At 38.5% G+C, this 10,926-nt stretch overlaps 1 long non-coding RNA gene across 2 annotated transcripts; it reads right to left on the bottom strand.

Moving 5' to 3' along the window:
• Window positions 1-657: 657 nt before the first annotated feature.
• On the bottom strand, window positions 658-8,845 carry LOC121878483. 2 transcript variants are annotated; one of them, XR_006091167.1, is made up of 4 exons: window positions 8,588-8,845; window positions 5,544-5,577; window positions 2,225-2,318; window positions 658-791 (listed from the first exon to the last, which is right to left on the bottom strand). It is a non-coding gene; the product is annotated as an uncharacterized LOC121878483 (long non-coding RNA). The 2 variants fall into 2 exon arrangements; XR_006091169.1 differs by having other exon boundaries at window positions 8,611-8,845.
• Between the last annotated feature and the right edge of the window lie 2,081 nt (window positions 8,846-10,926).

The raw sequence follows: 10,926 nt of genomic DNA, 5'->3' as shown, positions 1-10,926 counted from the left end.
TTTTTCCTGATCCAGTGGTGCAGTGTCAAATGACTGGGAAGAGGGAAGTTGCAATGGACTGCCAATAGCCCAGTTTGTTGGGTTTCGCCCTAGTAGCCTGTTCATCAGGCATTGCCTTCCTTACCGGTGTAGTCGTTGGGTTCATGGTGGTCACCTCCTTTCAAATACATCGCCGCTGGGGTCTTGTTGGAGCTCTGTAAGCATGTCTGCCTGATGCGGGCTCACCGCAGATTTTTCGTTTGGGGTTTACTCCTCGTAGCCTTATACCTGCCAAGGTTAATCTCAAGGCTGCTTGGCGGTGGTTGGTATGAACCAAGGCCGTGTCCACATGCCAATGGGCCTATCTGTCCCTTTGGTGCCCACTGCTACCCGAGATCTCCTGCTGATCTAGCCTGGGCCCACGAGGCACCCAGCACGTGTGTTGCCACAAGGAGGCACAACAGGAGTCTTGTGGTGAGGAGGCTGTGTACTTGCAGGGTAAGACTTATGCAAGTTGCTTCCTGTTCCCCACGAGGGCTAGCCAGCGGCGGCAGCTGAAAGCGAGAGGGAGCAAGCAGTTCTTGCACCTAATCCTGCCATAGTGCTGCCACACTAGACGTATTTCACCACCCTGTGTGGCTGCACACACATAAAAAACACAAACACACACACACACACACACACACACACATAATAGGACTTACTGGTAGTCAGGATGGACAATAATCTGCTCAATTTGGTAGTCTCGCGGACGAGCGTTGGTCTCATTGTCTTTTGAGAAGTCCAGTTCTCCCAGCCTTACTGTGCTGATTCTGTGAGAGAAAGAGTGTGAGAATGAGTGGAGTGAGTGAGTGGTGTGTGTGTGTGTGTGTGTGTGTGTGTGTGTGTGTGTGTGTGTGTGAGATGGATGAATTAAATAAAAAAACTGGGTCTCTAGAGAGGTACAAAATCTCAGAGGACTGGAAAAATACAGCCCGAAAAGTTTTAAAGTGAAGGATTATGGTCTCCAACCCTCAGATATTATTATGATTGATTGATTGATTGGTTGATTGATTGACTGTGGTGATTCTGCGTGAGAGTGTATGCTAGGGTATGAGTGTGAGTGACAGTGAGTCTCAGAGGCAGTAAAGAGGCAAATACAATTTCTTAATCTTACAATGTTTTTGTTTGTTTTTCAGAGACTAGAAATGCCATGTGCAGGAGAACCTACCACCTCTCCTTACCTTACTTTAGCGATTCATTGAGAGAGTGCGTGTAAAAGTGAGAGAAGAATCCAATTATCCAGGAAAGAGAGAGAGAGAGAGAGAGAGTGTGTATATTTCACGTTTCTCGTCATTTTAAAGTCTTAGTTCACTTTTGACACCATTTTAAGCAAAGTCTTGTACAGTGAATAATCCAATTAAATGCATTTCCGCACCTCTTGACTAAACAGATATTAAACTACCCTAAGCAAAACTGTGGAAATCCTGAACATGAATGCATTTGGATACAGAAGTTATGTTGGTATTATGTGATGTACTTAATGAGAAGTCCTGTTCCACTTATGAGAAGTCCTGTTCCACTTATGAGAAGTCCTGTTCCACTTATGAGAAGTCCTGTTGCACTTATGAGAAGTTCTTTGGGGAATTTGGGAAGTTCTAATAGAAATATGAATAATTCTTTTGGACTTACGAGATTCTATATTTGACTTGGAAGATCTGTTGGATTTTTTGAAAATTGTTGGACTAAGGGAAAAATCTTACAGATTTTTATTAAATTCTGCCAGACTTACACGACGTGTAGTTAGACTTCCATAAAGTTTTGTTGGACTTACTGAAGTTTTATTAGACTTTGGGAAAGTTTAGCATATTTACATTGGGTTCTTTCGGACTCGCAGAAAGTTCTGACTACTTCAGGGAAGGACTTGGGATCAGGTGTCTTTACAAGGACATTTAGAGTCTGTGATCTGTTTTAGAAATTGCGAGTTGATTCTTGGCATTTATCATCATACTTTCTTAAATACAAGATTTTTCTTCAAATTGTGGGAAATTTATGCACTCAAAAAGAATTACATGTTTTTTCATAATTTCAAAAATATTTTTGGATTTACAAGAAATACTTAAATCATCGATAATATTTAGACCGGGTAATAAAATTTTCGGATTGAAAGTTAATTTTTAGAACCTAATATAAAACTTTGGACTTAATTTTTAGATGTGAGGAATATTTTTAAACCGAGCCTTTTGGAAGTAAGCTTTGGACTTACGGGTGGACAGGATCGAAGACACAGAAAGCGGCCGTCAACAAGTAGCGGTCAGAGATGGGTGTCGCTCCACAGAAGGTGTCCTCAACGCTCAGAGCTGTTAAAGAAAGTCTTGTGAGAGAGAGATCAAGTATTCACTAACTCTTATTACATACTTCTTAAAGAGAGAGAGCCCCTCGCTCACAGCAGAGCTAATGTGATGTGTTTGACCTCTTAGTATGCAGACGTAAGTGTTAGATGAATTTAACAGTTCCCACGCCTCTACAGAGGAGAGCACTGAATAAAGAAGAGACAACGTATATCTCTACCCTGGAGTTCATAATTATGCTGCCAGTAAATAATTGATATACTGTATAAAGTGAAAATATTACTACAGATAAAGGACAAATACTCACTTGTGGTTCAAGAAAATCTCTGGTACTTGAAAATTTTTAACAAGTACTGTACTTACGTGAATATCACAACAAAATGATAGTTAAATATGCATTATCAGAAAATGATATTGAGGATTACTATACAAGATTCCTGATAAATTAATTTTATTGTTAAAAAAGAGAAAGAGAGAGAGAGAGAGCAATAACACTTAATCATGGGTTATTATTATTATTATTATTATTATTATTATTATTATTATTATTATTATTATTATTATTATTATTATTATTATTATTATTATTATTATTATTATTATTATTATTATTATTATTATTATTATTATTATTATTATTATTATTATTATTATTATTATTATTATTATTATTAATAATATTATTACAGAAATTTTCTGCCCAAAATGGACAGTTTTTCAGTTAATGGTGACGTACGAAGGCCAATAAATGGCATTTTCTAATCTGAATTGACAGAAGTAAAACATGAACTAACAACTACTTTAGATCAACAAATAAGGAAGGAGACGCATACCTTAAGTTCGACCATTCACTGAGTTGAGAGTCAACTTGGATGTTCGAACTCAAAGTATATGGTCTCCTTTGTCATTTAATGCTGGGTTAGCAAGTTCATGCCTTACAACTGTCGATTCAGATTACAAAATGCCATTTATTGACCTTCGAACGTCACGTTTAACTTTAAGTGTCCACACGGGCCAAATTTTTTTTAATATTATTGTTTTTGTTGTCGTTGTCGTCTTTGTTGTCATTGTTATTGCTATAGTTATTAATACTGTTATTATTAATTTTAGTAGTAGTAGTAGTAGTAGTAATCGGCACGACGGACTTCAAGACCGAGTACGTAAAGGGAAAGGTGAATCAGTGGGTTAGGGAAAATCCAAGCTCTGTCTGATATTGCTAACACAGAGCCACATGAAGTTTTTGCGGCATTCACCCATGGAGTCAAGCATAGATGGAACTACCTGATGTGCACTATCCCTGAAATCGGACCCCTCCTCCACCCTCTGGAAGAAGCTATCAGCCTCAATTTCATTCCCAAATTAGTGAAACATTTTCACTTAACCCCAGCAGAAAGATCACTTCTTGCACTATCACCGAGACTGGGAGGAATGGGATTGACCAATCCAGAGGAGGTTGCTGCCACTGAACATCAAAACTCAGTTAAGCTCACGGCAGCCCTCACGGACCACATAATAGCTCAGAACGCAACAGGGGAGGTGGGTACCAGTGAAGTAAGCAAGATTCGACGGTCCATTACGGCAGAACGAAAGCATGGCCAAAGTGATAAGTTGCAGCAACTGGTGCTGCAAGTACCAGAGAATTTAAAAAAAAAGTAGCTATAGTGCAGGCGGTGGGCGCCTCGAGCTGGTTAACTACGTTACCGATAAGGGCAAATGGTTTCAGTCTTAATAAAAAATAATTTACAGATGCCAATGCTCTGAGGTACGGTAGGCCAGTGGAAGGTTTGCTCTCCCAATGCGTTGTGGCTCTTATGACGTCGATCACGCCATGGTGTGCAAGAAAGGGGGCTTCGTATGCATGAGGCATGACGAAGTAAGGGATCTCACAGCAAATATGTTGAAGGAAATCTGTCGTGATGTCAGGGTAGAACTGACCCTCCTTTCATTGGACAGAGAGAATTTCCAGCATAGGACTTGAAACACATCCAATGAAGCCCGTGTTGACGTCAGTGCTTGACATCAGGATTTTTTATATCATGGCCGCATGTCACCGTAACTTAGCTCTCGATGCTGCACACAGGAGGAACGAGAACGCCAAAATAAGGACATATGGGGAGAGAATTCAGAACGTTGATCAAGGCAGCTTCACTCCCCTGGTGTTCACAACCTCTGGTGGGATGGGACCAAGTGCAAGATGCTTCTACACCAGACTCGCAGAGGTGCTACCCGAACAGAAGCAGCAGCCCAGAAGTTATGTTGCAGCCTGGTTGAGATGTCGACTGTCCTTCTTTCTCCTTAGGTCTGCTTTGCTCTGCCTCAGGGGAACGAGAGCTTCTGCCCCAAAGCCGAAAACTGCTGCAGATATTGACTATGAGGCAACAGTCACTGAATGCTGCATAGATCTGCGGCTCAATTAACTCAACACAGCGAAGGTGTGGCTATTGGGGGAGGCTGGAGGCCACGTAAAAAAAATTATTATTATTATTATTATTATTATTATTATTATTATTATTATTATTATTATTATTATTATTATTATTATTATTATTATTATTATTATTATTATAATTCCTACTGTTATTAAAATTACTTCTGCCATTACGCTTACTATTATTATTGTTATACTATCACTACTTCTATAACAACTATTATACCTATTGTTATCAATAGCCACACCTTCGCCACCATTTTATTACCATAATATTAAATATCCGAATACATAATACTATTACTACTACTAATACTATTACTAATATTATTACTATTAATAATATTACTATTATTACTACTATTATTACCGTGTGTGTGTGTGTGGGTCTGTTCGCACACAGGGCGGTGAAATGCGTCTAGTGTGGCAGCATTATGTTAGTGCTAAGGTACAAGTAGTATTACCAATATTATCACTGTTACTATTACTAATAATATTAATATAATAATATTATATATATATATATATATATATATATATATATATATATATATATATATATATATATATATATATATATATATATATATATATATATATATATTATCACTAATGTTATTACTGTTATTATAACTAATAAATATCAATATTATTACTATTAATATTTTCATTACTATTACTATTATTATTTCAACCATTACTACTATTATTTCTACTATTACTACTACAGTATTACTACTATTATTATTAATATTGTTTTCGCTATAAAATGATTGAACCGCAGAAAATAATTGAAGAAACACTACCTGGCAACACTTCCGGGTCTAATGTGGTTGACCTCTGAAAGGAAAATCTTAGTATACTTGAAGTGTGTGTGTGTGTGTGTATGTGTGTGTGTATGTGTGTATGTATGTGTGTGTGTGTGTGTGTGTGTGTGTGTGTATGTATGTGTGTATGTGTGTATGTGTGTAGTGGTGTGTGTGTGTGTGTGTGTGTGTGTGTATGTGTGTGTGTGTGTGTGTGTGTGTGTGTGTGTGTGGTGTGTGTGTGTGTGTGTGTGTGTGTGTGTGTGTGTGTGTGTGTGTGTGTGTTATCCTGGTGCCCAGACACACCTCATAATGTAATGTGCATGGCTGTTTGGAGGAGACAAAGAAACAGACGGACGCCAAGACGCTATTTTTAATTCAGCCCTTAGCATAGTATACCTAAGCATATGGCAATAATACTATAGGACATAACATAACTAAGAGTAGGTTATGAGACTGAGCTGTATGGTCTGCAGATATAACTTTACAGATCGGCTCACTATCCCAGGACTCAGTGATGGGAAGACGAACACCCAACGACTGCTCGACTAAAGTCTTCCGTAAAGGAGGACTTATTATACAGGCAGACAGGCAGACAGATAGACAGGCAGAATGACAGACAAGAAAACAGTTATTTCTCTTCCATTTACCCACCTCATCTGTCTATCCATCTATCGACCTGCCCAATCATCCGTCATCTTTCCGTCTACCTGTTCATCCATTCTTTATCAGTCGCTTTAACAATCACTTTACTAGTCATCTTTACTAGTCACTTTACTAGTTACTTTACTAGTTACTTTACTAGTTACTTTACTAGTTACTTTACTAGTTACTACCTGTCACTTTACTAGTCACCTTTAACAGTTACTTTACCTGTCACTTTACTAGTCACTTTTACTAGTTACTTTACTAGTTACTTTACAGTTACTTTACTAGTTACTTTTACCTGTCACTTTACTAATAATTCCACTAGTCACTTACTAGTCACTTTACTAGTTACTTTACTAGTTACTTTACTAGTTACTTTACTAGTTACTTTACCTGTCACTTTACTAGTCACTTTAATAAAGTTACTTTACCTGTCACTTTACTAGTTACTTTACTAGTTACTTTACTAGTCACTTTAACAGTTACTTTACCTGTCACTTCACTAGTTACTTTACCAGTCACTTTACTAGTTACTTTACCAGTCACTTTACTAGTTACTTTACCAGTCACTTTACTAGTTACTTTACTTGTTACTTTTTACCATCCATTCCTTCACTCTTCAGTATGTTATTGCTGATTTTATACCATAAATCATCAATAATATCATCATCATCAATATCATCATCATCATCATCATCACCATATCATCATCATCATCATCATCATCACCATCATCACCATCATCATCAATCAATCATCATCACCATCATCATCAATCCATCATCATCATCATCATCATCACAACATCATCATCATCAATCATCATCACCATCATCATCATCATCATCATCATCATCATCATCATCACCATCATCATCATCATCATCATCATCACCATCATCATCATCATCACCATCATCATCATCATCATCACCATCATCACCATCAATATCATCATCACCATCATCATCATCATCATCATCATCATCATCACCATCATCATCATCATCATCAATATCATCATCACCATCATCATCATCATCATCATCATCATCATCATCATCATCATCATCATCATCATCATCATCATCATCATCATCACCATCATCATCATCATCATCATCATCATCACCATCATCATCATCATCATCATCATCATCATCATCATCATCATCATCAATAATATCATCATCATCATCATCACCATCATCACCATCATCATCATCATCATCATCATCATCATCATCATCATCACCATCACCATCATCATCATCATCATCATCAAATCATCATCATCATCATCATCAATATCATCATCATCATCACCATCATCATCATCATCATCATCATCATCACCATCACCATCATCATCATCATCATCATCATCATCATCATCACCATCATCATCATCATCATCATCATCACCATCATCATCATCATCATCACCATCATCATCACCATCATCATCATCATCATCACCATCATCATCATCATCATCATCATCATCATCACCATCATCATCATCATCATCATCATCATCATCATCATCATCATCATCATCATCACCATCATCACCATCATCATCATCATCATCATCATCATCACCATCATCAACATCATCATCATAATACCATCATCATCATCATCATCACCATCATCACCATCATCATCACTCATCATCACCATCATCATCATCATCATCATCAACCACACACACCACAACAACACACACACACACATACCATACCACACACACACAAAAAAAAAAAACCACACCACACACCACACACACATCCATACCACACACACACATACACACACACACACACAACACACACACACACACACACACACACACACACACACACACACACACCACATACACACAACCACATCACACACACACACACACACACACACACACACACACACATCACACACACACACACACACACACATCACACACACACACACCACACACACACACACACACACACACACACACACACACACAATCATACATCATCATCACCATCATCATCATCATCACCATCATCATCACCATCATCATCATCATCACCATCATCATCACCATCATCATCATCATCATCATCATCATCACCATCATCATCATCATCATCATCATCATCATCATCACCATCATCATCATCATCATCATCATCATCATCATCATCATCATCATCATCACCATCATCATCATCATCACTCATCATCATCATCATCATCATCATCATCATCACCATCATCATCATCATCATCATCATCATCACCATCATCATCATCATCACCATCATCATCATCATCATCATCATCATCTCACTATATCCAGTATGTATCATTGTCATCTTTATATATAAGAATTATTGTAACATTACTTGATTGCCTGTGTATTGCTGACCTCCTCCCTGCTGATACTAGGCTGCTCAGTGGTGTTGCTAGGCTGCTCAGTGGTGTTGCTAGGATGCTCAGTGGTGTTGCTAGGATGCTCAGTGGTGTTGCTAGGATGCTCAGTGGTGTTGCTAGGCTGCTCAGTGGTGTTGCTAGGCTGCTCAGTGGTGTTGCTAGGCTGCTCAGTGGTGTTGCTAGGATGCTCAGTGGTGTTGCTAGGATGCTCAGTGGTGTTGCTAGGATGCTCAGTGTACAGTGGTGTAGATGCCAGTGGTGTTGCTAGGATTTTCAGTGGCGTTGCTAGGTTCCTCCCTGATGTTGCTAGGGTCAGTGGCATTGATCCCTAATCCACACTCTGTAACAGTCAATAAATATATTTACTCAGAAATTCAATCGCTAAAACCACACACACACACACACACACACACACACACACACACACAGTCAATTAATATGTTCCTACTTCAGCAACTTTTCCTTCCACCAACTTCTGTGTTAACATCACTCATTATAATCAGACATTCATTATACTACGGTGTCTTTTACTTTCTTAAAAATATCATATCAAATTTTTAAACTTCATTCTCACTATCATGTGTTGTGAATAAACCTGCATCTTTACCAAGTCCCACTGCAATCTTTTCATTTCCTACAAACATTTGCATGTATTCCAGCCTCATATAATGTCCTAGCATTCCATGTTCCTGTTTTGATTTTGGTTTTGTGGTTGTTCATTGATAAACTTCCTGGAGTTGTGTTTTATGTCCAAGGCTTTGTTTTCTTGGGACAGTACTTGCTATCACGGCAGCACATTACGCACACGCCCGCAAATACAGGAGGCAATGTGGCTGGTTGGACCAACAGGTGACGATGATCCAGGAACACCCGATAATAGTTTATTGTGTCTGTCTATGGTTGTTCAAGGGCAAGAGATAAAATTTATGAGAATGGATGACCCAATATTTCTTGCTCCTAATTAATAGAGAGTAGAAAAGATTGGAATTAACCATGGGCGTAGAGTGCACTCATACCACAGACTGGTGAAGACCCGTCCATCACCGTGGTCGGGCAGATGGCCGAAGGATATTTGGCCTTCGGACTTTTCACCGACGGACATTAGACCGAACGGACATTGAGCCAACAGATATTTGGCCGAACGGACAATTAGCAGAACGGACATTTGGGCAAGGTTAGGTTAGGTTAGTTTAGGTTAGGTTAGGCCATATGGCCCTTTATTTTTGGTTTTATTTTTTCTTTGCAATATATTTGCTTTTTAAAACACAGGATATTTATGAACATTTCGTTTTATACAGCAATTACTATAAAGTAATTACATTACAATTAATAACTTTTGTCTTAGTAAATGTGCAAAAATAATTTTCTATTATGCAAATGTATCACATTACAATTATGTTATCTTGTTATCCTGTGCTACATAAAACAAATACATTATAAAGAAGAAAAAAATAAAAATAAAAATGCCATATGTCCATTCGCCCAAATGTCCGTTCTGCAAATTGTCCGTTCGGTCTATTGTCCGTTTGGCCAAATGTCTGTTGGCCAAATGTCCGTCGGTGAAATGTCCGTCGGCCAAACGTCTGTCGGCCAAATGATCGGGAGCCTCCATCACACGAAAAAATTAAACACTCAACGAAATCTTTCTTTGCTAGGGCTGTGTGTGTGTGTGTGTGTGTGTGTGTGTGTGAAATTGATGTATTAATTTTTAGGGCATACATAAGCACTCACCAAAATTAGGCTTGGCTATGGTAGGGGCGGAGGACCACTGTGACAGAAGAAACACGACACTGGACAGTTGTTGATCATACTCCGACCTGTGTGTTACAGTCGCCTCGCTCAGCCATCCTTGTACACATCGATGACTTGTCCACACACTGAGAAACATCTGCCACATAACACGACTTGGTTAGAGAAAGAGAAAAACTTTGTGTGCACTTAAAATAAAATGTTTTTAAATAAAAGCAAATATGGGTACATACATACATACATATAATCAACACCTCACCCAGCCAGGATTCGAACCCATGATCTTATAATTGTGACAGGGGAACGCTATCATTTGAGGTTCACGGCACCATAAGCTCGTTGAACAGGTTTTGTGAAATATAACAGAGTCTAGGACTGCTTTAGTGTCCTGGTGGCCCAGAGGTAGCGTTCCCGGTCACAATTATAAGATCGTGGAATCGAACCTGGCTGGGTGAGGTATTGATTATATGTAGAAGTCCCGTGCTTTATTGGGCTGATGAAATACATACATACATATATACATACACACATACAATACATACATATGGGAGTATATGTCATG

This window comes from Homarus americanus, unplaced genomic scaffold, assembly GCF_018991925.1.
Source record: "Homarus americanus isolate GMGI-L3 unplaced genomic scaffold, GMGI_Hamer_2.0 scaffold7852, whole genome shotgun sequence".
NCBI classification, from domain to species: Eukaryota; Metazoa; Arthropoda; class Malacostraca; order Decapoda; family Nephropidae; genus Homarus; species Homarus americanus.
Note: the sequence above shows the minus strand (reverse complement) of the source record. Positions and strands in the feature narration are given on the sequence as shown.